The sequence below is a fragment of the Girardinichthys multiradiatus genome, chromosome 5 (genome assembly GCF_021462225.1).
Source record: "Girardinichthys multiradiatus isolate DD_20200921_A chromosome 5, DD_fGirMul_XY1, whole genome shotgun sequence".
NCBI lineage: Eukaryota > Metazoa > Chordata > Actinopteri > Cyprinodontiformes > Goodeidae > Girardinichthys > Girardinichthys multiradiatus.
The window spans coordinates 32,488,951-32,515,500 of NC_061798.1; the positions used below are offsets into that span (position 1 = coordinate 32,488,951).

General features: G+C 38.4%; 1 protein-coding gene across 5 annotated transcripts in view; it reads left to right on the top strand.

Moving 5' to 3' along the window:
• Positions 1-26,550, top strand: part of add3a (adducin 3 (gamma) a) — a 158,035-nt gene that overhangs the window by 31,121 nt on the left and 100,364 nt on the right. For 3 of the 5 annotated variants that reach the window (XM_047364332.1, XM_047364336.1, XM_047364335.1), the window contains exon 2: positions 6,775-6,816. The exons of 1 other annotated variant lie outside the window; for it this stretch is intronic. The gene's annotated coding sequence lies outside the window, so the exon portion shown is untranslated. Of the gene's footprint in view, positions 1-6,774; positions 6,817-22,853; positions 22,983-26,550 lie in introns of those variants that run through there. One more of the 5 variants, XM_047364333.1, reaches the window with a different exon arrangement.

Here is a 26,550-nt window from a genome sequence, read left to right on the forward strand (position 1 = left end):
ATTGTATCTGTACTATTTCAATGCCCTCTCCATAAAAGCTTGACGTTTTTGTTGTGTACATATTAATGAAAGTGTTTTTAAAGTATTTTAAGTTTTGAACTTACTGAACTCAGAAAACGGCAAGTCTAAGGGTTGATTCCAGTACTAACATTATCATGCAATTGCGGGTTATGCAATGCATTTGTAAGAATGTGTTACTAAATGTTTCCATCTATTAAAATAATGATGAGTGACTGCCTTAAAAAAACAAAAAACAGAAAATGTTGCAGTGCTAAAAATGAATTATGTTAAGTTTATTATGTTATTATCTATACTTTTGTTCACATAGAGCAGAACATTGGCTGATTGTTGCCTCTATCGCTGCTGATGTTGCCAGTGTGCATGCTGTGTCTCATTAAATAGATTCAACTAATTAATGATGACATTCTCAGTTGTTAATATAACCAGATTTTAATTTAATTGATTTGTTGCTGCAGCTGCAATAATAAAAGGCTACAGTGAGGCTGTGTTGTCTTGTGGGGTGTTTTAGTCAGCTCTTTATCCAACTCTTTATGTGTGTAATAGCTCACATCTGAAATCAGTATAGGCTCCTGTGGGGTATATGTGTGTTTGCACAAATTGTGTGTATGAAATTGTGCTTGCATCGGTCCAGGCCTGAACAGCTCTGTTTGTCATCCTTTAATATAATTGACCCACCTGTGACTAAACAATTTCTCAGAGGAAATTATTGCCAGACAGAAATTCCCAAAAACTGATCTGTTCATGTGATCATTCAGATTGACTTTTAGACCAAATTATATGTTATAAAATACAGTTTGTTGTTTCCTTATGGAGCTAAATTGGCCAAAACAGGGCCAAACGTTTGTTCAAACAAAAACAATTTGAACCCGAAAAATAAAAGTTTGTTCAGAAGAAAAACATTTGAACCTGAAAAGTTATTTTGAACCTTCCCCCAAAAAATTTGAAAACTGAAAAAAAAGGTTTTGCAACTGAAAAGAAACCTACTTTTCAGATTCAAGTTTTTTTTTTTCGAACTTGCAGATTTTTTTTCCATCTTCAAACTTTTGGCCCTGTTTTGGCGTGGGGGGCGGGGCCTCAGATCAAGGGGGTGTGGAACCATGACTGACTGCTCAACACAGCGGCTGAACAACATATTCCCAGCTGTTGCATTCAGGGACCGTGGGAACTGGGATTATCTGTAATACATCATCGATATTCTATATATATGTGATTGGTCCCCTGGGCCTCCGGGAGGAGGGGATGGCCCAGGACACGCTGGAGGGACTATGTCTCTCGGCTGGCCTGGGAACGCCTTGGGCTCCCCCTGGAGGAACTGGAGGAGGTGTCTGGAGAGAGGGACGTCTGGGCGTCTCTGCTGAGTCTGCTGCCCCCGCGACCCGGTCCCGGATAAGCGGAAGACGACGAGTACGAGTACGAGTGATTGGTTTTGAAAGATAACATGCTTGCGTGAATACACGATGTGCATCTCAGAGGAGAAAATATGATCTTGACAGATTTGCACAGCATTTTAAGTCAGTGTTGGAGATTTCCCATGCTCTCAATATAAAGCAAAAGAACCGCCAGACTAAGCGGCAGGAATGAAACCAGATGCAAACGAGCCGGTATTTTCTGAATACACTGACTCTTAAAATGAACAAATCTCAAACAGTTTCTAACTTTCAGCTCCTTTAATCTAAATTAGACAGAGGAATGATTAGAGATCACCGCTAAGGCTCCCGTCTCCGACCGTAGTGTCTGTGAAAGGATGAGGAAGAGCCCCGATAGAAGGTCACATGTAGTTTTATATCTGGCACTCCAATGCAATGGATGTTTCCTCCCTCAGTGTTTATCAGTAGACTATGTGTCACCATTGTGGTGTCTATCTGGTAGGTTGTGTAGTAGCGGGTGTCCATCCTTAATCTAAGTGTGCTGCTGCATTCTAATCAAACCAGTTACAGCCTGCTCCACCATCAAACCCAGTGCCCCAGCCACAGGTCATTCATGACAAACCTTGGGCCATTTATCCTTGTAATGTGTGTCAATGAGCATTCTTGTCCTATTCTAACAAAAAGGAAACATTAGAACTTATGCTATATATCATTAAGGTATAAATGGGAAAAACTGCTATGAGTCATATAAATAAAGGTTATCCTTAAGAGGTTGATATGGCATAGTTTAGGGCAGAATGGTCCAGAAAAATATCAGCGCACCACAAACTGTCGCCTTTTCCGTACTTGATGTTGCGCTTGCCCTGCGTCTGTGCAGGTCGGTGGGCCGGTGGTTGACGGGCTGAACTGAACCACCGTCCCACAAGCTGAATCAAAGTTTTGAACTTGTTTTTTTCCAGTTTCACATCTGTTTTTTTTTCCGTTGCAAAACCTTTTTTCCAGTTTTCAAATTTTTTGGGGGGAGGTTCAAAATACTTTTTCAGGTTCAAATGTTTTTCTTTTGAACAAACTTTTATTTTTTAGGTTCAAATTGTTTTCTTCTGAACAAACTTTTATTTTTCAGGTTCAAATTTCTTTCGTTTGAACAAACTTTATGGCCCCAATTGGCCTGACATTCAGGTTTTTCTGCCTACTGTTTTGGAGCTGGACTAGGCAGAGGAACAGTGGTTAGCATGGTGACCTTGCGGCAAGAAGCCCAGCCATGGCTCTTTCTGCATGGAGTTTGCATGTTCTCTACATGCATGCGTGAATTCCTTTAAGGTTCTCCTATGTGTCTCTTTGGTGCCCTTTGATGCTCTGGTGACCTTTCCAGGATCATCCAATGACCGCTGGAGATAGGCACCAGCCCTTCTGTGACCCTCCAAGGATAAACAAGTATAGACAATAGATGGGTGGATATTCTGGAGCTAAGAATGAAGATAAAAGTCTGACAAATCTGAAGAATGACAAGTTTGAATGATTTCATCTTTTCAGCTCACATCACCTTCATAAGAATGAGAATAATGAGCTGTTGCATGATGAAAGATGTGACAGTCAATATACTCTTCTCATCTTTGGGATTTAATGGTATACATTTTTAAATCTGGCCTGTTATATATCCATATGAGTGACATCACCTGCTGAAAAAACTAAATCCGCGATGAGTTAAAAAATTTAAACACTCAGAATGTCTCTGGGTTTTATGTAACGAGGCTAAAGAAGGTCATGCTGTCTTGCTGGACAGTCATATCTGCCAAATCACCAAGGCCACCGCAGCGGTCAGCAGAAAAACGTGTTATGTAACTGTGCTGGTTTCTCACGTCTCACTGCATCTCCCCTTCAGCAAGATATGACTTGTTAGACATGTCCAGAGTTTTACTTTGTTAAAGCTTTAAAATAAATTAGTGTTGTTAGCAATCTTTCTGCTGATAATTTGAACCATTTTTGGTTCTGGGAGTGGGGAAATGCAGTCATAATAACCAAATTACCATATTATTCAAAAATTTATTAATTTTAGTAACTCAATTCACTAACAAGTTGTATAGATTAATTTCGCACAGACTGATGTTTTCAACTCTTTATTTCTGTTAATTATAATTTTTCACTTACAGCTAATGAAAACATTAGAATATTACATCAGACAAGTGGTTCTAACTTTTTCTGTTGTTCCCCCCTTTAAAAAATGAAAACAATATTCAGCTCCTCCATCCCAACCAAACAAAATGGGTCAAAAAAGTAACTTTTGTTGAAGATAGAAATATGACCATTCCTCTTAAAAACAAAACAAAAAAAAACATAAAATGTGCAATTACATATTTCAAAACAGTAATAATAAATTTTGTTCACAGAAAACAAATATATTTGGTAAAAGATTAATAAATAAATAAAGATGAATCCATCAGATGGGCTAAATAACTTAATATACCACATTATTCCTCACTGCAATGAACCCTTTATCCAATACAAGAATAATAAGGTGCAACCTGAGTAAAGAACAAAGACATATCTCATCATATTTTCCTGTCTTGGGCTGTGGTGTCATTGCCCTCATTTATCTTTGTTCTGGTTGTACCTGTCACACCTGCATTTCTTTTTGCCCCTGTAATAATTTTTTCCATTTATGTTAATTGTGTCAACTCCAAATAAGTGAGTCCTTAGACATTCACAGAAGTTCCTGGTTTGCGCTGTAATTTCTGGACCAAAAAAAAGGCAAGGCTGTTGTCACACACTGTGGAATATATCTAGCATACCCTACCAGTTTATGTGGCTCTCTTCAGCCCTCCAGGTCCCAAGCTGAAGTCTTGTCTCAAGTCTCTCCACACTGATCCCGAGTCCAGACCTCTCCACCGTCAACTGCTCTGTCTTCACCTACCGCTTCTCCAGTGCCTGACACTGTTTTTTGAGCACCTTGCAGTGGTCTGCAGCAGAGTTTGCAGCAATTCCCATGCTGAACCTGAATAATTGAAAAGAGGGTGTAACAGTTTTAAGAAATGGCTTATGTATGCTGGTACAAACGGTTTGTTTATCAGGTATAAAATAAGGTTATAAGGTTAAAATGGCAAGGCATTTTAACCCTTGCAGGTCTGTTGTGAAAATGAGACCTCATGTGTTGATGGGAATCATCTGTATAAATAATGGCGATAAAGGGGATATGAAAGGGCACAGGTGCTAATGACCCGGGACCTTCTTAAAAATGAGATTACAACAGAGTGATCTCAGATTTTTACTGAAAACTTATTTTGACAAATTGACACTTGAATTGGTTGTCTGTCTGTGGAAATAGACGTGTTGCCTTTCATGAGTCCAGGACCTTAGTTATTTTCAAAAATTTTACAATCCAACTTTCAAATATTTAAATAAGTATATATCTACGGTTAAGCTCAAAATTATTCCCATACCAGCATCTACTTTGGCCAAGGGTATAATAGATCTTCTCCTCCGATGTATTTCTATGACCAACAACAAGTGTGCTATTAATGTTTGTAGGCCTCCTTTTCTCATCCTCCTGGAGTGTTATTTGGGACCAGTCCTAAACCTCCCACTGATCAGCTATCATCATCATAATGGAATTCAGGCTCAACGACCTCAACAATAACACATCTCACATGTCATCAGTCAGCTCTTGTTCTCCCACAGTGAGCTGTGCTTCCTGGTGTTGACACAGTAGGTGTTTTTGTAGATGACATAGATGATCATTGAGGGAAAACTGATTCCTTTGGGCTTCCTGCAGTGTGATGTGACTGGCAGCACAGAGTGAAAACTACAATCCACTGCCAGCCGTGGAAACTATCAGAACTCTGACAAATAGGCAGGTAAAAGCACAAAGGAAATTTATGTGGTGCAAATGAAAACATTAATTCTTAATTTAAAAAAAAAATCCTAGTAATGTCAGGACTACAAGAACAGGATCGTAAAATAAATGTAACAGATTTGTTAGAAATTCTGTTAAGGTGAAGATCTTTTAAATCTAAATGCAGTGTGCCTTGCAAAATTATTTACATCCCCTTCAACTTCCTCAAATTCTCTCAAATTATAACCACAAAACTTTAGGTATTCCATTGGTAGGTTATGTGATAGGTCAACTCGAATACTTGAGAGGTGGAAGAAAAATTATACATGGTTTTTAAAATAGTTTATAAATGAAATTCTAGAAACTACCTTTGAATCCAGCCCCTCAACCCCGAGCCCATTCTGATACCAAACAACAGGCAACAAATTGCCTAGAGGAGTCCCATGGCGTAAAAGAAGTCCACCTGTTCATAATAGATCTCAATATAATCCAGCCGCTTTGAAAACATTAATAACCAAATGGCTTTGTAAGGACCAAGGAACACAGCAAAGAGGTGAGGGAGAAATGCGTAGAAAAGCTTAAAGCAGGGTTACGTTATAAAACAACATCCCCAACTTTGAATAACTCACAGAACCTTCTTCAGTCCAACATCTGAAAAGGGAAGAAGAATGCTGCAACTGCAAACCTACCAAGACATGGTTGTACTTTTAAACTGACAGGCAGAGAAGCAAGAGACCTGTGGTAACTCTAGAGGACCTGCAGAGATCCAGAGCTTCAAGACATAGAAGAGGAAGCTCTGGTCAGATTTTACCTACATACAGAATAGTATATATATAGAGGGAAACTAAAACTGCACATCATACTGAACACACCATCCCTATTGTAAAACATGGTGTTGGGAGCGTCAAGCTGTGGGGATCCTTTTCTTTAACACAGACAGGGAAGCTTGTCAGCTGCAGTTACAGTGAAAATTTGTTCTAAAAGTATGGGTTAATAGGGGATGATACCTTTTTTTATGTCTAATCAAAACATGCAAACAATTTATAATTTTCCTCACACTTCCCAATTATGTGCTACTTTGTGTTTTTCAACCACATAAAATCCCAGTAAAATACGTCAAATTTTGCGACTACAGTGTAATAAAAAGTGGGAAAGTTCATGGGGTATGAATACTTTTACAACGTATGGGATTTAAAGTGTTAATCATCTCATAGAACTTATGGAACATGCTTTGAAAATCATAGTTTTACCTTAAACTTCTTCTGTATTTGCACTTTAAGTTACAAAGTATACTGAGGTTTCAAGACCAATGAAAAGCTTTTCTTTCTTGAGAAGTAATGATTTCCCTATTTTTATTGTTGTTCCTTGTTACAGACCTCAGAAAACACGCTGTGGGTGAACAGTATTTAAAGTAAATGCTTATTTCTGCCTCGAGCTGTCAGGTGTCTTAACCTTCGATACTTACTGTGTCTCAGAAATTGTAATGCCTGGTTGCAAAAGTCCTTGAAGACTGGAACACATGAAGTAAAAATACGTTTTTTGTTTTTTTTTCCGTAGCTGACAGGACGTGATTAAGTGGAGAGGACAGTCCCCTAGGAGGTAGGAATTTCACATGTCTCATTTCAGCTATTGAACCTTGACACCTGTTAATTAGAGGAACACCGCTGCTCTATTTAGCAAATTGTTTTACACATAACAAGTACATCAGGATGGAAATAAAGTAAAGGAGGAAATGTTTAAATCAAGCGTTGAATGAAATGGAAATATTTGGCTTTTCTTCCCTCCGCTTCTTATCCTCCTTTGTGGTTTCTGACAAGGACGCAGCAGCTAAAAGGAGAGCAGTATTGGACTCTTTTTGGCAAACCTGGAATGAATGACGCTTTGGTTTGTGCTTAACTTAAGAGATACTTTTGGACAGTTTATTTGTGTGCATAAAGTAGTTTCTTTTTAAAGAAATTTGTGTCAACACCTCTCTTACAGTACTTTTAGCAAAACAGCCATAGAGAGTCTTTGATAGTTTTGAATGCTGCTGCAGTTAAAGCATGTCTTGGAGGGAAATAATGCATAGGATCACATCAATGGAACATTTTCTGGAGCAGGGAGCAACTTGGCTGTTCTTAGGGTTCTCCTTCACATCTTCAGCTCAGATGCTAAAACGCCATTCACCTGCCAGCTTTTCAAGTATACTTCACTGCCACTTTTAATGGTAGAAGTCTATCTGCTTTGTTTCCTTTTTTGTCTTTTGTGGGGGGTTTTGCATTAACTGTGTATGCACAATCCAGGCCAATATAATGCATTAATATTTTATTTGCTTTTACTTGCTTATGACTCCATGTTTCCTTTATTTTTATTTGTGCCACACAATATTTGATACAAATTATCTTAAAAATCTTTGTTTGGTAAAATTTTCTATTTTGTCTTTTTTCACCTTCTTCTTTTTCTGTATGAGTCGATATGTTCAGCTTTGGCCTCTATTAGGTTCTTATTGGTAAGGATGGATTTTCTACTTTGAATGTTATGTTGAAAAACATTTTCTATTTAATAAAACAGCAAATGTGCAAAGCTTTAACAGTTTAACTGAATTTTGTCTTTTGGGTAGTTTTCTAGACATTTTGTGCTGGCTATTCCTAAATATATATTTCTTAAACCAGCTCATTTGTTTCATGTTATAGTAAACAAGGTGAACAGAATCTCTTTTTTTAAATTAACGATATTTTGTTTCCCACAGGGTTTCCTCAAGATAGCCACCTGTACTTACTTGGGTTGCGTTACCCCCATGCAACAGCAGTCGCTAATAAAAGTATATTTTGCTCCTGCTAGTGATGCGGAAGGGTTTGCTAAAATGCTAGACTAATGTTAGGTTGTTCTATGCTTTATAAACTTGAGTCTGAGTCTCAAACTTTTTAATGACTACTCGTACATACAGGGGTTGGACAATGAAACTGAAACACCTGTCATTTTAGTGTGGGAGGTTTCATGGCTAAATTGGACCAGCCTGGTAGCCAGTCTTCATTGATTGCACATTGCACCAGTAAGAGCAGAGTGTGAAGGTTCAATTAGCAGGGTAAGAGCACAGTTTTGCTCAAAATATTGAAATGCACACAACATTATGGGTGACATACCAGAGTTCAAAAGAGGACAAATTGTCGGTGCACGTCTTGCTGGCGCATCTGTGACCAAGACAGCAAGTCTTTGTGATGTATCAAGAGCCACGGTATCCAGGGTAATGTCAGCATACCACCAAGAAGGACGAACCACATCCAACAGGATTAACTGTGGACGCAAGAGGAAGCTGTTTGAAAGGGATGTTCGGGTGCTAACCCGGATTGTATCCAAAAACATAAAACCACGGCTGCCCAAATTATGGCAGAATTAAATGTGCACCTCAACTCTCCTGTTTCCACCAGAACTGTCCGTCGGGAGCTCCACAGGGTCAATATACACAGCCGGGCTGCTATAGCCAAACCTTTGGTCACTCATGCCAATGCCAAACGTCGGTTTCAATGGTGCAAGGAGCGCAAATCTTGGGCTGTGGACAATGTGAAACATGTATTGTTCTCTGATGAGTCCACCTTTACTGTTTTCCCCACATCTGGGAGAGTTACGGTGTGGAGAAGCCCCAAAGAAGCGTACCACCCAGACTGTTGCATGCCCAGAGTGAAGCATGGGGGTGGATCAGTGATGGTTTGGGCTGCCATATCATGGCATTCCCTTGGCCCAATACTTGTGCTAGATGGGCGCGTCACTGCCAAGGACTACCGAACCATTCTTGAGGACCATGTGCATCCAGTGGTTCAAACATTGTATCCTGAAGGTGGTGCCGTGTATCAGGATGACAATGTACCAATACAATACAAAGGAGGCCCTACACCATACTAATAAATTATTGTGGTCTAAAACCAGGTGTTTCAGTTTTATTGTCCAACCCCTGTATGTGCTCTGTGCTTCCAACACGGTGAGTCTTTGAAGGAGAGCTGCTACAGAGCACAGATACAGACGCAACGGGCTACACTGCCTTTCGCTATACTTTCACTGCTCTTTTACCTCGAAGGTCATTGTAAAGACTGAAAAACACTTGAATATTTAGCTAAATCTAATTTGTTTTGATGAAAAGAATTATTCCGCATGTCCTGTAATACAGTTTTGCAAGTCTTACTCACGGATAAAGGCTGTGGATGTTTTGAACTGGTTGCGCAAAGCACAGTTTTATGGCAGGCTGGTTAACACTAACAAGGATGAAACTTGTCTCACTCTTACAGACGGGAATGGATATTCAGACCGTTTATTTCGTATGTTTACTACTTATGTCGTGAATTAAGTTATCCGCCTTTTTAACCCTGATTGCCACATGCTTCTCACTGAAACTGACGTTGGGATTTTGGGCATGTTTCCAATTTTAAATGCAAACCACAACTAAGCTCTGTGGCTAAGCTCCTAATGCTCCAATTTATAAATTACCCCACAATAGAGGATGGATTAGCAGCTGTTCATGTAATCTCTTAATGAGTTTCATTGTGATTTCTGTAGTTTATCGTAGGCTGATGGCAAAAATCTACATGTAATGTAGACTAATAAAACAACTTAATCAGCTTGCCTTTTGACATGTTCCCGGTTTGACTTAGTAGTGAAAGTTACTATTTCTTTGATGGCATCTAATCTTTCTTTTTGTTTTTTCTTTGTTTATAAAATAGCATAATGCAATTTTGGACTTCACTCTTAAGTTCTAATATATCTACAAGCTAATTTTACTTAATTCCTGTCTGTTTTTATTTAACTCTGTTGTGACGTGAGACCTATCCTCAAATTTTTCAGTATATTCTGAGTGTGTTTTTCTTCAGTACATCACTCCTGTAAAGTGGATCAGTGTTATGATCCTTGGGTGTTTGGGTTTTCGTTTAATTTGTGTTTTGATCACTTCTAAGTTCTTTATTATCGTTTCGAAATGCCAACTCACTATATTTCTCTGTGTTCATTATTGTTGGAAAGGTGTTGCCATACTCAGTTTGTTCCTTTGTGTTTTAGTTTCTTAGCTTATTCTTGTGTTCTGTTCTTTGTGCATTTGGACTTTTTTTTGTCATAGAACATACCATAAATTCAATAAAATAAATAAAATCAGTTGATACACAGATTTTCACCTTTCTGTCCTTAGGAAACAATTGCTATCCAATTTATTATTTACTGCAGGACTATTAACTGCGGGGGGTGGGTGCACAGCTGCAGGACCAGATCTTGAACCAAAATAACTCAGAATATGTAATTCATATAAGTCAGTAAATAAAATATCTCCAACACAGGAGAATAACTTTTTTAGTAAGTTTTCTCCACATATTATTACCTGGAATCGCTCTGAGATCCAATACCAACAAGTCATATTAAAACTAAGAGTGAATATGCTAACGTCAGTTAGCCTTTCTCTTCCCCAAACTGTATGTGTAAAATTTACCTATGTATTTAGAAACAAATAAGAACACTTATATAGGTTTTACAACATTACATCAAGCTTGTCCTTCAGAGACTCCAGTTGGGACAAAGTATCTGTAACTGGTAAGAAATTATGACATGATGGACTGGCGCAGGGTGTACCCCGCCTTTCGCCCATAGACTGCTGGAGATATGCACCAGCTTCCCTGTGACCCACTATGGAATAAGCGGTAGAAAGTGACTGACTGACTATATATAATTGTTATATGTAGGTGGTTGAAGAAGGCTCAAAATGCAGGCAAGCAGTAGCCCAGCTTTAGGATGCAGAAAAACTAAAATAATTAAACTCAAATCTCCAAAAACAAACCATTAAATTTGACCAGAATTATTCAGAATGAAATAAGAGGGATCTGACAAGGACTGGCAGCCAGGTCACAGAATGAAGACAAGTGTACTGATTACCTATTAAGTACAAGAGCTGGCAGCAAGGAAAACTCTTAGCCTTTAATTGTAGAAAAAACTCCTACAAAATGACTTGAATAAAACTAGTCAAGAATCCCTGTCAAAATACAAAATCTGAAATAGGAACTTCAGCATCATCATAACCAGATTTGTCTACAATTATTGAAAACTTCTGGATTTACATTAGATTTCTTGAACAAATAGTTAATTGTAGCAACATTTAGTCAGCAAGGATACATTTGACAAAATGAACGGTTTAATAAATTCACTCATTCATTTTTTCCTCGGACTGATCGCTCTCTCTCGTCAACTGATTTCCACTGACCCCGTTGGCTGATTATTTTTTATTTTAGTTTCCTTTCCAAGAACTGACATAATCTGATTCTCAGATATACACTGTCTTAATTACACTCCAAGTGGGAGTTTTCCTGATAAAGAACAGCTGTCTGCTCTGTGACTCATGCATGCTGACATGAGGCAGATTATGTTGGTTTGTGTGCGCTTGTGTCAGTGCTTGATTGTTCATGTACTGGTTTTGGTTAGTGCTTTAAGGCCCCATTTATTATGATTTGTTTTCTGCTGGTTGCTATTTTCTTAAGATGGGACAATAATTGTTCTGATCTTGCTGATATGACTCTGGATCTTTTGGTTTGTGGATGTTTGTTAATCCATGTCTTGGTTTTGTTGAAAAATGATAAGAAGTGCATATTGAATTCCAGTGCCCTTATAAAAATCATTCAATATAAAAAGGCTGGAGTCATTTTCTGTTCACTTGTCTGCCTGTTAGAGACCAAACAAGCAGAAATTTGCAAATTTAGCATTTCATATAAGAATACAGGCACGACACAGATTCAAACTCACTCTTTCAAATTTCACTTTCAGCTCTTGTGGCCTTTGGAGCTTTTGTTGAGCAGAGAGGCAACAAATGACAGCTTTGTATTTTGGGAGGCTGGGAAAGTGGGGCAGCACTGACACACACATGCATACTGACACACACATGCATACACACACAATCTGACAGTGTTAAAGCCAATGCACAGTTCTGTTCAGCTCAATAGGCTGATTCATTGAAGCCTCCTCATGACTCTGGAGGAGAAAATGGAGTTAACCTAGAGGGAGGATGAGCAGTCAGGACTGTTCATGTTGCTACCCCAGTAAATCATATTCACACATTTCTTGTGGCAGCAATTGTTATGTTTTCCCAATCTGCACCTATTTATTGGCATTGTGTCCACAATTACCTACATTTTGTAGCCATAAACAAACCACTTCATATTCATGTAATTTAACATTGCATATTGCTTAATTCTCATGTTAGTTAAATTCTTTAATGTATAGCATAAATGAAATTATAAAAATGCTCAAATCTCCTGTACATTTTATTTGTATTAAAAGTTTATTTTACACCCATTGTTTGTACTGATCCCCGTTTTGGCCAGTCAACCTGTCACAAAATTTGAGAGATTAGGACCACTGATCAAACCAGAATAACTCTGACTGACCTCCTTCTGTTTGAGATTATTTATGGAACTACCCTCAAAAGTCTAAAAGGCAGAAACAAGTATGACAATAGGCAGAAAAAGCCAGTAATGATGGACAAAACAGAATTAAGCAGAAAAAAAAGAATTCAAAGACAACTAAATAAATAAAAAAGGCAGATTTAAAACAGAAAACATGGTATTAAATATTTTTATAGAAGGAATATGATTATTATTATGTTAACAGGTGAGCTCATTCCTTAAAAAACCCAACACACTAAAGAATAAGGAAACGTTTATGAAACAACAAACTAGTTTCCAAAATACACTTATAAATAAAGCAGAGAACAAAACTTAGGGAATTTGCACAATTTTCCACAATCCAGAATAAATGTTTCATAGATTAGTTTTTTTTAAATGTTACATTTTTGTAAAACATTTTTGTGTTTGTGTAGTTTGTGGGTAAAGTGAGCTCTCCTCTTATAAGGGTTCTTATTTTGTGGATTCTGACCAAGTTCTGAAATAAAATCTTCAACAAGAAAACATTACATGCATATCTGACCACCATTTTCTTTTTGATTTATATTTAACAAGTCTCCAGAGGAAAACCAGAATGTTAGGCACACCAGCAACCTAAAGCAGACATTTCTATCTTTCGCTTCTCAGTTTTTTTATTTGCTTTTTTGATATAAGGGTCTTCATGATTTTATTTATCAATTGGCAGAACATTTAAAACATGCTGACACCCACAGTAATTTACTATCAAACCATGCAAATATTCAAAAATGTTCCCTGCTGGTGGTCCTTGTTTACTCACCCACTAAAACATCTTTGCATGTTTAAATATATTCCACTGCCTCATCTTAAATTGATTTAAATCAGTCATTTTGGCAGCAGAAGGTGGACATCTACTCTTGACTATTGTTGTAAGAAGCAATGCTGGGCACTAATCTGTGTTTGTCTGAATTTCGCTTTGACTGGATCTCTAGTCTTGCTTTATATTCTAATGTCTCCCTCTGGACTGCACTGAGATGAAACTGAATGTTGATCACTTTTATAGCCTGTATTGAATTACTCAAGGCCTTTTTGTTTAATATGACATGAGTAACATGAATCCACCATGATGTTTACTTATTAAGGTTCATCCATTAGATTAAAAAGTGTAGATTCAGAAATCCTACATTCAAGGATCATGTTGTTCAGCTTAATTTTATGTAACACCTCCCTTCCTTGTGCTAGACATGAGCTCATTAGGGCACACTGTTATGTCCTGATGTCACAAAGCGTTGAAGTCAACACGGAGAGTTACAGCATGCCTTCCTACATCCCCCACCACACTTGGTCTGAAACGTCTCCCCGCCACAGACTTATCAGATAAAAATAAATTGTTCTATATTATATCAAAGCCAGATGCTTGGGGCCATTTGTCATGTTAAATTATTGCTGCGGTCCACATTTGCTCATGAATATTACATTAGGGGCAGGAATGTTGACATCCTCCTCGAAAAAAAAAATAAATAAAATAAAATTATTTATATATATATATATATATATATATATAGTACAGACCAAAAGTTTGGACCCACCTTCTCATTCAAAGAGTTTTCTTTATTTTCATGACTATGAATATTGTAGCTTCACAGTGAAGGCATCAAAAACATGAATTATCACATGTAGAATTATATACTGAACAAAAAAGTGTGAAACAACTGAAAATATGTCTTATATTCTAGGTTCTTCAAAGTAGCCACCTTTTGCTTTGATTACTGCTCCACACACTCTTGGCATTTTGTTGAAGAGCTTCAAGAGGTAGTCACCTGAAATGGTTTTCACTTCACAGTGTATTAAACCTGTCAGGTTTAATAAGTGGGATTTCAAGCCTAATAAATGGGATTAGGACCATCAGTTGTGTTGTGCAGGAGGTGGATACAGTACACAGCTGATAGTCCTACTGTTATAATTTGTATTATGGCAAGAAAAAAGTAGCCAAGTAAAGAAAAGCGAGTGGCCATCATTACTTTAAGAAATTAAGGTCAGTCAGTCCGAACAATTGGGAAAACTTTGAAAGTGTCCCCAAGTGCAGTCGCAAAAACCATCAAGCTCTACAAAGAAACTGGCTCACATGAGGACCGCCCCAGGAAAGGAAGACCAAGAGTCACCTCTGCTGCAGATGATAAGTTAATCCGAGTCACCAGCCTCAGAAATCGCAGGTTAACAGCAGCTCAGATTAGAGAACAGGTCAATGCCACACAGAGTTCTAGCAGCAGACACATCTCTAGAACAACTGCTAAGAGGAGACTGTGTGAATCAGGCCTTCACGGTAAAATAGCTGCAGGAAACCACTGCTGAGGACAGGCAACAAGCAGAAGAGACTCGTTTGGCCTAAAGAACACAAGGAATGGACATTAGACCAGTGGAAATATGTGCTTTGGTCTGATGAGTCCAAGTTTGAGATCTTTGGTTCCAACCACCGTGTCTTTGTGCGGCGCAGAAAAGGTGAACGGATGGACTCTACATGTCTGGTTCCCACCGTGAAGCATGGAGGAGGAGGTGTGATGGTGCTTTCCTGGTGACACTGTTGAGTATTTATTCAAAATTACTGAAAAAAGTACTGAAAAAATACTGAACCAGCATGGCTAACACAGAATCTTGCAGCTACATGCTATTCCGTCCGGTTTGTGTTTAGTTGGACCATCATTTATTTTTCAACAGGACAATGACCCCAAACACACCTCCAGGCTGTGTAAGGGCTATTTGACCAAGAAGGAGAGTGATGGGTGCTGCGCCAGATGACCTGGCCTCCACAGTCAACGGACCTGAACCCAATCGAGATGGTTTGGGGTGAGCTGGACTGCAGAGTGAAGGCAAAAGGGCCAACAAGTGTTAAACATCTCTGGGAACTCCTTCAAGACTGTTGGAAAACCATTTCAGGTGACTACCTCTTGAAGCTCATCAACAGAATGCCAAGAGTGTGTGGAGCAGTAATCAAAGCAAAAGGTGGCTACTTTGAAGAACCTAGAATATAAGACATATTTTCACTTCTTTCACACTTTTTTGTTCAGTATATTATTCCACATGTTAATTCATAGTTTTGATGCCTTCAGTGTGAAGCTACAATATTCATAGTCATGAAAATAAAGAAAACTCTTTGAATGAGAAGGTGTGTCCAAACTTTTGGTCTGTACTGTATATATATACATATACATTACCGTTCAAAATGCCTTTCTTACTTGTGTCTCTACTATTTAAATTGTACATTCTTACCAGAGACAACAAACTTGTGAATGAACACACATGTAATTATGTAGTAAACAAAAAGTGTGAAATAACTAAACATTTTCATATTTTAGATTTTTACAAAATAGCCACCCTTTTCTTTGATGACTGCTTTGCTCTGTTATTATTCTCTCCATGAGCTTCATGAGGTGGTCACCTAAAATGGTTTTCCAAAGAGTCTTGAAAGAACTTCCCAAAGATTCATTGAGAGACGGCCAGAAGTTAATATTTCAGACATTATAGCAAAGGGCGGCTACTTTAAGGATTCTACAATATAACAAAGTCATTTTACAATTTGTGGTTTGCTACATAATTGCAAATGTGTTCATTCACAGTTTGGATGTCTTCAGTGAGAACCTACATACAATGTAAATAGTCATAAACATAAAGAAAACCATTAAATAAGAAAGGCGTTCCAAAACTTTATATATATATATATATATATATATATAGGTTGCCAGTCCATCACAGGGGAACACAGGCCAAGCAACCATGCACACACTCATTCACGCCTAAGGGCAATTTAGAGAAATCAGTTAACCTAACAGTCATGTTTTTGAACTGTGGGAGGAAGCTGGAGTACCCAGACAGAACCCACACATGCACGGGGAGAACATGCAAACTCCATGCAGAAAGACCCCTGGCCAGGAGTTGAACCCGGGACCTTCTTGCTGCAAGGCAACAGTGCTACCAACTGCGCCGGTCCTCTGCCAGGGGCCTAGAAGCTTATGACTTGCAGTACCTTTGCTGTTTCTAGGACTGTGCTCTTCTGGAGTGAGATCTCCCATGTTTCTCCAGGAATTTGTTGGAGCCACTTCTTCTGTGTGGGGTCACTGCCTCGAGTGCTCCAGTGACCATAAGCACTACTGCTTCTTTCACCCGCCAGGCTTTCTCTAGCGCTTCTCTGAACCCTTTGTATTTCTTCACTTTGTCATGTTCTGTTTTTCTAATGTTTCCATTGTTTGCAATAGCCACGTCGATCACAATGGCTCTTGTCTGGTGCTTATCAATGATCCCAATGCTGTTGGTTGGCCATTACTATTTTGTCTGTTTGTGTCTGAAATCTTTGTTTCTACTGATCCGGTGCTCGAGGCCTACTCCAGCACTGCTATGATCAGTACTTCTGTGCTGTCCCTCAGACCTGCCCTCTCTAGCCATTGCTATGATTTGGTCATATCAGCCACTTCAGGTATCTGTCGGTGATGCATCCCATAATGGTTCCTCATGCTCCTTCTCTTCCAGTTTTCATTGTCTGAGACATTTACTGAGCCCCTCATCCCTTGGGGCCACCTTCCTGATGTACTCTTGGTGCTTGGATGTTTCATATTGGATAGTGGCTCTGATGCTCACTAGTCATCTGCCTCCTTCTGTGTGCTTCATGTATTGCCTGTGGATACTGGATTTGGGGTGGACTCTACCATACATGATGAGTAGCTTTTATGTTTTAACATCTGTGGTCTGCGTCTCCTCCTTTGGACAACTTATCCCAAAAGACCATCTGATTATCTGCAAGGCATTGATGTTGATTGCCCAGACCTTGTTCTTGCCATTGAGCTGACTTCTTAGAACTTGCCTTACTTGTTGCAGGTATTTCTCAATACCTGCAACAAGTAAGCCAGAACTGACATAGGAGTGGAGAGGCGCTGCTGTCCGGACTGGTGAATCGCCAACGTTTGACTGAAGAAGTTACAATTTTGGCTTAATGAGGAAATTCTTTTGTCAGCCATGGCAATAATGAGGACAAAGACTTTAAAGTGCAAAACCATGGACATTTGACCAGTATGAAGTTAGTTTAAGGTTGGATATTGGATATTCATGCTCTGCGGATTCACCGTAGTTGTCTTTCCGTTACATCCGATATAAGCAGTCTAATTACAAGCAGCTGCTTTCTGCCTGCTCCCTCCTTCTGCAGATGCTGGTTTGCATAAGGACCTTCAATAAATTTCTGTTTCATTGTGGTTTTGTTTTATGTGTTTTTGGGGGAAATGTTTGTGGGTCTGAACAGCTGATTTCATGTGTGATCATCCGGTTTAGGATGTTATTAAATACAATGCCCTGGCTGCATGTAATTCAGAAAGCTGATGAGTGTGAGATTTTAAACAGTATCAATTTAATATTTATTTTCACTTTCTTTTTACAATATTTGTTCCCAATGTTACCCGTTTAATATCAAATGTGGGTGTGCTTTACATTAATTTCTTCATCATCAGTTAGAGGCAGATTACAAAATATCTGACATGAATGGCTGCTCTGGGTGCTTTATTTTTGTAGTCTGACCACATGTGGTTTTTAATGCAGTATAATAAACATAGTAATTCAGCATAATAACCCCACTGCTTTAACAGACATTGTCGTTCTTTTTGCTAAGTCATGTTTTGTTTCTAGAAGTGGACACAGTCCAGAAGCGCAATGCAGGCTGTGGCAGGTGAATCCCAGTTCTAGCTCTGGGTTTTTAGGGGATTTTAGCTTGCATCAGCATTTGCATGGTTTGCTATGCCCTTGTTCTTGCTGGTAGTGAAAAGGATTGATTCAGTCTGCATGCAGATTGTTTCTAGGTGGAGAAAGTGTGTGTATCTCATGGTATGTGTTGTGTGAAGGGGTACTGATGCATGCATGTTTTGTTCTTGTTAAATGGAGACAGATCCTGAAGAAAGTGTCCTTAATTTTCTTTGACATTGCAGTTCTGTGTGTGTGTGTGTGTTCTTGTACTTGTTGCGAGAACCATTTTTCGTATTTTTATCGCAAAGTGAGGACATTTTGACAAAGTGAGGACATTTTGACAAAGTGAGGACATTTTCCTGGTCCTCACCTTTCCAAATTTTGTTCTTGGGACAGAAGTAACTGAAAGTCCTCATGAAGATAGTAAAACACAGATATGTGTGTGTGCGTGCGTGCGTGCGTGCGTGTGTGTGAGAGTGTGTGTGTGTGTTTGCTTCTCTTGGCACTACGCTTTATGCTTTTGATTAGGCAATGCTGCAGATTACTCACATCTACCAGTGGAAAGAACCGTTGATTATATCCAAGAAACTTTCAGGGCTTTTTTGGGTCTAGCTGGGGATCCATAGCAAATTAAACCTGATTCAATATAAAAAGTAGTAGGTATCTAAACTGGCTTTTTTTTAAGTAGATCAATTTATCAAATCAAATGGAGCTATTGTTCACCTTAATTTCAAAGACCAATTGAAAGTGTAAATCATATGCAATTGCCTCTTTTCTGTCATTCATAAACATACACCAGTTAGCACATATCACGATGAAACTATATTGTGGTGACTCACCTTTTTTATAAAAAATGCCTGGGTATGGGGGCGATGTTTCCTTAACCTAAGCCTATTTCTCACAAACTACTGTTAATGTGCAATTTATTTATTTATTTTTTCTTTATAATGGAGCAAGAAACATAATGCTTTATTAGTTTAACATTTTTATGTAAATAGAAGATGTCTTGTAAATTGCCAATATTAAAACTTTTTGAGGGCAAATATATTTTATAGCTGCAAAAACATATAAAACATAGTTATATCATAATTTATCTTAAGTAGTTTTAAAAGCACTTTTTGTAAACAAAAAGCCTTTGTAGCCTTGCTTCTTTTAAAAACCAAGTCATATATGGATAAAATGTAAAACTGGATCTGCAGTTTCTGTTGGATTATTGTTGTTCATATGACACTGACTGTTTTCTGGATAAATATGACCTGTGTGGGAGCACAGAAAAAGGATCAGGTAAGAATTGTTGCTGCAAATATAATCTTTGCAAGGAACAGAGGAGAGCTCGGTGGAAGTAATAAACCCAAAACACTAGGGTGAACACAGTCGTTGTATGTGAGCATAAAGTTTATAAGATAAGAAAATGCTGTATTTTGCAGTGATTTTTACTTTTTATTTGTAAGTACATGTCTGCTGATGTCCCCAGATTATGTTAAATGACCCATGGAATTTAAAACAAAAATCCAGAAAATCACATTTTGTAATTTTTTAGTAATCAATTAGCATTTTATTGCATGACATAAGTTTTTGATCACTTAACAACCAGTAAGAATCCCGTCTCTCACTAGCCTGTTAGTTCTTCTTTAAGAAGCCATCCTGTTCTCCACTCATTACCTGTATTAACTGCGCCTATTTGAACTCGTTATCTGTATAAAAGACACCTGTCCACTCACTCACTCAATCAAACAAACAAACTCCAACCTCTCTAGAATGGCCAAGACCAGAGAGCTGTGTGAGGACATCAGGGATAAAATAGTAGACCTGCACAAGACTGGGACGGAAAATAGCCAAGCAGTTTGGTGAGAAGGCAACTGTTGGCACAATTATAAGAAAATGGAAGAAGTTCAGGATAACAGTCAATCTCCCTCTGTCTGGGTATTGAAGTGAAAACAGGAGGGCTTCTTAAAGGAGAACTAACAGGCCCATGAGAGCTGGAATTCTTACTGGTTGTTATAGGGTTCAAATATTAATGTCATGCAATAAATGCAAATTAATTACTTAAAAATCACACTGTGATTTTCTGGATTTTTGTTTTAGATTCTGTCACTCACAGTTGAAGAGTACCTATTAATACCATATAAAAATTAAAGACTTCTACATACTTTGCAGTGGAAAAACCTGTAAAATCGGCAGTGTTTCTCCCCACTGTATATTGATTCGAGAGTTACATGATTATAGTGTATTTATAACTTAACGAGAACAACCACTGCGTAGCACAGAAATTACAACATATATCTGAATGGGGACATCATTTTTGTGTTTTAAATCACAGTTTTTGACAAAAGCAATCATTTCTTCCTATGGTGAATAACACACAGGCAGTGCTTTTAAATCCCTACATGGTGCTAGTTTGTTAGATCTTTAAACTACTGCCCTTAGACAACATTTATCTTGTTTTTGCCCTTTACACTAGATATAGATATATAAATTGCCATATCACTCTACATGAACTGAAATTCAGCCTGCTATACATACTTTTCTCTTGGCTGGACATAATAGTATGCAATTAATGCCCAAGTTTCATATGTAATTAGTTTTTTCTTTCACATTTTTTTGTATTTTACATATTTCTTGATTTTGGTCATGGAAATGAATATAACCATGAAAAGTTACAGGCCTAAACACAGCTGAAATGAAAAAAATGTAATCACTCTCATAAATAATAGGGATGTGCATCCCTATATTAACCATGGAGACTGCCAAGCCCCTGCGTAATTCCACAAATATATGTGCTAAAGTTAGAGCAGGCATCCAGCTCTAGCTATGCTGTAGGAGGCCAGATGGTAAGGTGTATTCTGGGAAAGGTATGCTCAGTCTGAAAAGGCTAAAAAAGCACTGTGAGAAAGTCTGCTTGGCTTGTTTTTGTGTTCAAAATGCTATTTAATAAATGAATGTGTGTACAGGGAAAATAGTTTCCTGGACATTTTTTTGTTTTTGCCAACATATTACTTGCTAACTACAAATTACTTATGACAAGACATTCATTTTAGTTGAGCTTCAACCCACCACAGCTTCTTACAAATAGTTTCCAGCGTGGGAGATTCACTTGCTTTCAGGGTTGATGAAAGATTGATCCTCTTCTCCCAGACGTAGTTTGACAAACATAAAACCACACTTACCTCAGAGACAAGCCGAGCTAGCAGGGAATCCCTGCCACTAAGACACTAACAGTTGGTTATGCAGTACATCAATGATCCTGTGTCTTCCAGTAATCCCCAGTTTTTCTTCCTGATGGCGCGATTCTAAACTAATATAAGCTCAGATGGCAGACTTTCTTTATGCTGCTCCTGAGTGTGGTCGATGGGTTTTGGTTCTTATAATTATTGTTTGCCTTTGGCTTGCAGAAATTAATCGTTTGAGTCCCTAATGGAAATGTTTATAGAGAAAGCTGCAATTAAATATTCATTTATAGGATTAACTTGTAACTTTAACTGACACCAACAATTTAGCCTTTGTGTTAGACAAGCTGAAGGCAATGCTCCTGTTCATTTCTTCACCGACCTTTGAGTAATGTCTCATGCATGAACAATAAAATCTTTGGCTTCAGTCTCTGTTGCATTTAGTTGAACCCTCAGTGAGGGAGTGCCCATGCTCAGTGGATGGGAGAGGAATTTGGAAGTGCCTCTGCAGTTGAACAAATGCAGTACTGCATCTGATGTCAGTTATAGTTTTTAAAAACAGACTTTGTTTTACTTTTTGTCCTCTTTAACAGACAAACAAATAGGACTCAAATTTCTGACAACTGTAAATCTGCAGAGGGAGCTAAAGATTAGGGTGGTGGAAAATAGGCCTTCCAGCGCCAAAGGCTTGGAGCTCATCACCAAAGATGAATCTTTAAAATACCAGAGCAAACATGCAAAATCTGGTGTGCAATTAGAAGAAGCTTTTTTGCCAATAAAGATTTAATCACTGATGATACATTAAGTTATTTGTTTATATGAGAACAGGGAAAATGTTGGATGTTTTTACATATGATGAGTAATGGTGGGACAACCGTTCTTTACTGGTAGGAAAGAAAGTCAGGTTCTCTGTTGGACCTTAATGAAAGAAAATCTCCCAGCCACTTTATAAAATTTGTAAATTTGAAAATTTGACATCGGCTCCAAAAGAGGAGAATAAACTACAAGAGAACATTTGAAATGTATTCAGGATTATTCTTACCTTTTATGTTACTACTTTGTTTGTTTTAACATCTTTGTCCATTGTTGTAGAACTTCAAGTAACAGAGATGTGGAAGGTAGGCACATTTTTGACATCTTTATCGGGGCAGTCCAACAAAAAGCCCTGTCACCTCATACTGTGTGATGTATGTGTGAATTTAAGTTACCCCTCCCCCCGTTTTCCTCTGAATTGTCCCCCTCTCTCCCAGCGTGCTGACCAGTCCATTGCAGTGCCTGCTGCAGATTACTTTGCATTTTTCTCCAGACATACCAGGAGAGGCTGCTGCTCTGGTGGATAAAGAAAGAGTGCTAAAAAGAGGAGATACTGTGGGAGGGGCACAAAAGGGAAAGAGGGCAGCAACAGTTTTGCACTGAGTTCTGGCTAAATGGGAGAGGCGTGTTAGAGCGAGGACTCGCTGCAGTGCAGGTGGATCACAGCTCTCTGCTGAAGAGGAAGTGTCTCTGTTTGGCTGTCCTGCAGGTTTGTTCAGCAAATTCTTCACGTTAATAGTTGTTAGGTGCATGGATGTCGCCTCTCTGTGCCTTACTCTGAATGAATGGGTGCCGTGTTTCCAGTTGTCAGGGCTGCTATATCGCAACTGTCCAGGCTGGTGATATTTTATAGAGCTGCAGTGCTTAAGAAGAGCCTGTTCATTTATTATCTCCAGCACAGTTTCATAAATTAGGCATACATTTAATGTTTCCCTTCTCAGTCAGTGTTATAACTTTAGAAGTCTCTCTGCTGGTTTTTTAGATCCAGTTTGCTCAGTGCAACAGGGGCCATTTTCCCTCCTTTCAGATTGAGTTCTTTTACTGTGGAGAAGAATAGAGCTGGGAGCTTTGAATGGCTTTCACTATGCATATGAGAGGTGCCGCTTTCTCAAGTTTCAGCATGCTTCTAGGAAGGTGGTGGGGGTTTGCAGAGGGGGGCTGGGCTTAATGCCTCTATCCCTCACCCATAAGACATGGGTTGCTACCTGTGTTCGGTCTTGCACATGTTATAAAATCAGTGTTTTAACATAAGAGAAAACTGAAGTTGCTTGGGTACTGTCCAAATCTTTAACGGCTGCACAAATTGGAAAGTGATGCACTGAAGTGCCTCATTTCCAATGGTGTTTGTTTGCTGATGAAAGAATAGGGATAAGGAGACTTTTATGAGGTGCCAGTTTATTTTGGACAGTTGTTTTCTGCTTTTTTTTTCATAAAAGACCCTAATGCTAGATAATCAGCTGACTGATGGGAAGGTGTTTGGTTTGTTATTTATTCCCTTGCTCCCCAGATGTCTTCCTCTAATACCTTTGTTTCATTACACTTCCAGTATGTTGCTTGAAATGTTTTCCATGACAATTTAGTTCTTCTTAGCACAGCATGGAGGCCACCCCAGCCCCCAGAACACAAAAACTAACTCTGAGAAATCACAGAAACCATTTCAGATAAAGCATCTCTGATTTCTACACTGAACCACAACCATTTCCCATCTGCTGCTGTGAACAGTCTCACTAGAAGCTGAAACAATCAGCAGATTTAGGGCCAAGTTGAATCTTGTTTGTGCTGGAGTTGTTTTTTAGGTGGAGTAAGATTTCTGCTAACACCGAAGCTTTCTGCTGTCAGACCAGCCACAGCACAGCCTACGGTGCAGGTTAAAATATTTGCTTCTGTGAAAGTTCTGATTACCACATGAATTAAAACTAGAATAAGTTTTCATCTTTTAAATGCCAAAGGATTGCTTAAATCTCAATAAATTTGAATATCATAAAAAGTGAATTAATTCAGTTTTATAGTGAAAGTCACATTATTTACATTCATTACACACTATGTTTGTTGTTTTTTACATTAGCTGTAAGCCATAGTTGTCAAAATAAATATGAATACATATATCGGTGTCCAAACAGGGGCCTAAACTGACAAGTTGAAATTACTCCTGGGCCATGAAATTTTTATTATTATTTTTTCTGTGCATGTTTTGTAGATCCAAAACATACAGGATGCCTTATATTTCCCTAATTGTAACAAAGGTATATAATTCCAAAATCACAGAAAATCATAAGGGCCTCAGATGGCCCCTGGGCGGTGCTTTGGACATCCCAACGCTTTGATGATATTCTAATTTACTGAGATGTTTCTATATTTCGTAGGCTACAATATTTCAAGCGCCAAGCATTTCAACTCTGCTGCCAGTAATATAACTTGCCAGTATGTTGAACTTGGTCTTTTTTGCCCACATCTTATGTAAATCTTCTATAACAAATCTCTGACAGAGGTGGGTTGATCGCAAATTATGTTTTAATATTATTATATATATGTATTATATTTAATATTGTGTTTTCTTCTTTTGGAGGATGTCACACCTTGATCAATATTGTCGAAGTATTTTTTAATAAGTTCCTCTTTAAATGCAGAAAATCAGCTGCAAGATTGAGGCTAAAGAGCATGCATTGCACTCGTTGGCATGGTGATGGCCTCGCCCCTTATAAAAATTTCAGCTCTTTTAATCAAATATTTGTGCAGCTCTTTTGCAAAGAAGCAATAAAGCAGGACCCTTGCTGAAGGCTTTGTTTGTTCTCCTCTAAGGTTTCCACATTGTTTCATGAATGACTTTGCATGCTAGGCTCTTGAAAAAAGATGTCGCTGTTCCAGGCTAAATGATTTGCAGTCCTGCTGGCCTTGTTTTCATCTCCTGAGGTTCTCTGCTATCCACACAAATCTAACTCCACATGCCTGTTCTTAGGTCAAGGGTTTGAGATGAGAATTCAGATACATTTCTCTCTGACTTATTTCATTCCAGCTCTTAAAGGTCTCCTAACATTTTTAAAGTGAGCTCTAAGAATGTGTTCTCTCCAGGCTGAGGCTAAAGAACTGAACAAATATTTAATGTTTTGATGAAATACAATCAGGGTGTTTAAATCAACCTTAGTGCTTCAAGTGCCTCTCCAGTTTTGTTCCCTTATGTCTCCAATTACCACAGCTTATGTTCTGTGCAAACGTTTGAAACCAATTCCTTCAAATTTGATTCCAAGAGCCTAATTATTATCCTGTAATAAGAAATGTTCATCAGTGTTTCCTCAGGCTTTCTGAAAATCTCTGAAAGTTTTTATGTGGACTTTTTTGCACTTTTGCAAAGTAATAAAAGTAGAAGTGGTTGTTTTAACATGAAAACACTGAGGTTACTCTTTTCTCAGAGTTGCATTCTGAAGGGCTGGTTATATGTAACGACACTGTGGTTATGTGTTTGTTGAGTTGTTTGCTGGCTTGCCATCCCATCATTATGTCATCTGCACGGTTTCCAGCTGTCTGCTCCAGCTGGACTTAATTTTGTTTTCTATAGCGTCATCTCCAACCACTGACTGCGTGTGCATGTATACCATGGGTGTATGTGAGTGTGAACAGGATCTCTGCATGTCCCTTCTTAAATCTAGGATTTATAATTCAAATATAATACTATACTGGCAAAAGTCACCTGTTGAAGCAACAGGGAGAGGAAATCTGTTCCAAATAAAAAGCTCTGAGGCTTTTTTATTTTGTTCTGGTCATTCTGTGATGATTATAATTAGAATGTGATCCGATTCTGGATTGTGGTGTTAAGTTAAAACAAATGCAAACATGCAGGGTCTCATATAGAGAGGGGCTAAGCAAAAGCAAACACCGAGATGGTGACCCAAGTTTCACTCTTTCCCCTTTCAGGTCATAGTTCCAAAATAAACATGCAGCACAGTAAACAATGGATCACTTTGTTATTTCACGTCATACAAAGCGATCCCCAGTGAGCTCTGTTTAAATCAAGATCCTCATGCAGGCTTTTCAGATCGGTTCAGTGTTTTAAATACAAAGTTGTTGCGCAGCATTCTCATCATTTTATTATCTGCATCAGATTCTCCTGAGCAATATATTTCTTGGATCAGACACAAAATGTCTGTCCAGTCTTCTCATAGTGTACAAAACAAATGTGATTATGTGACAAATGACCTGTAGGAGGTTGCTAAGAGTTATTTTATTTTGATCAATCATCATTGGCCCAGTGATCAGAACAACAATCAGTTATATTGATGGGT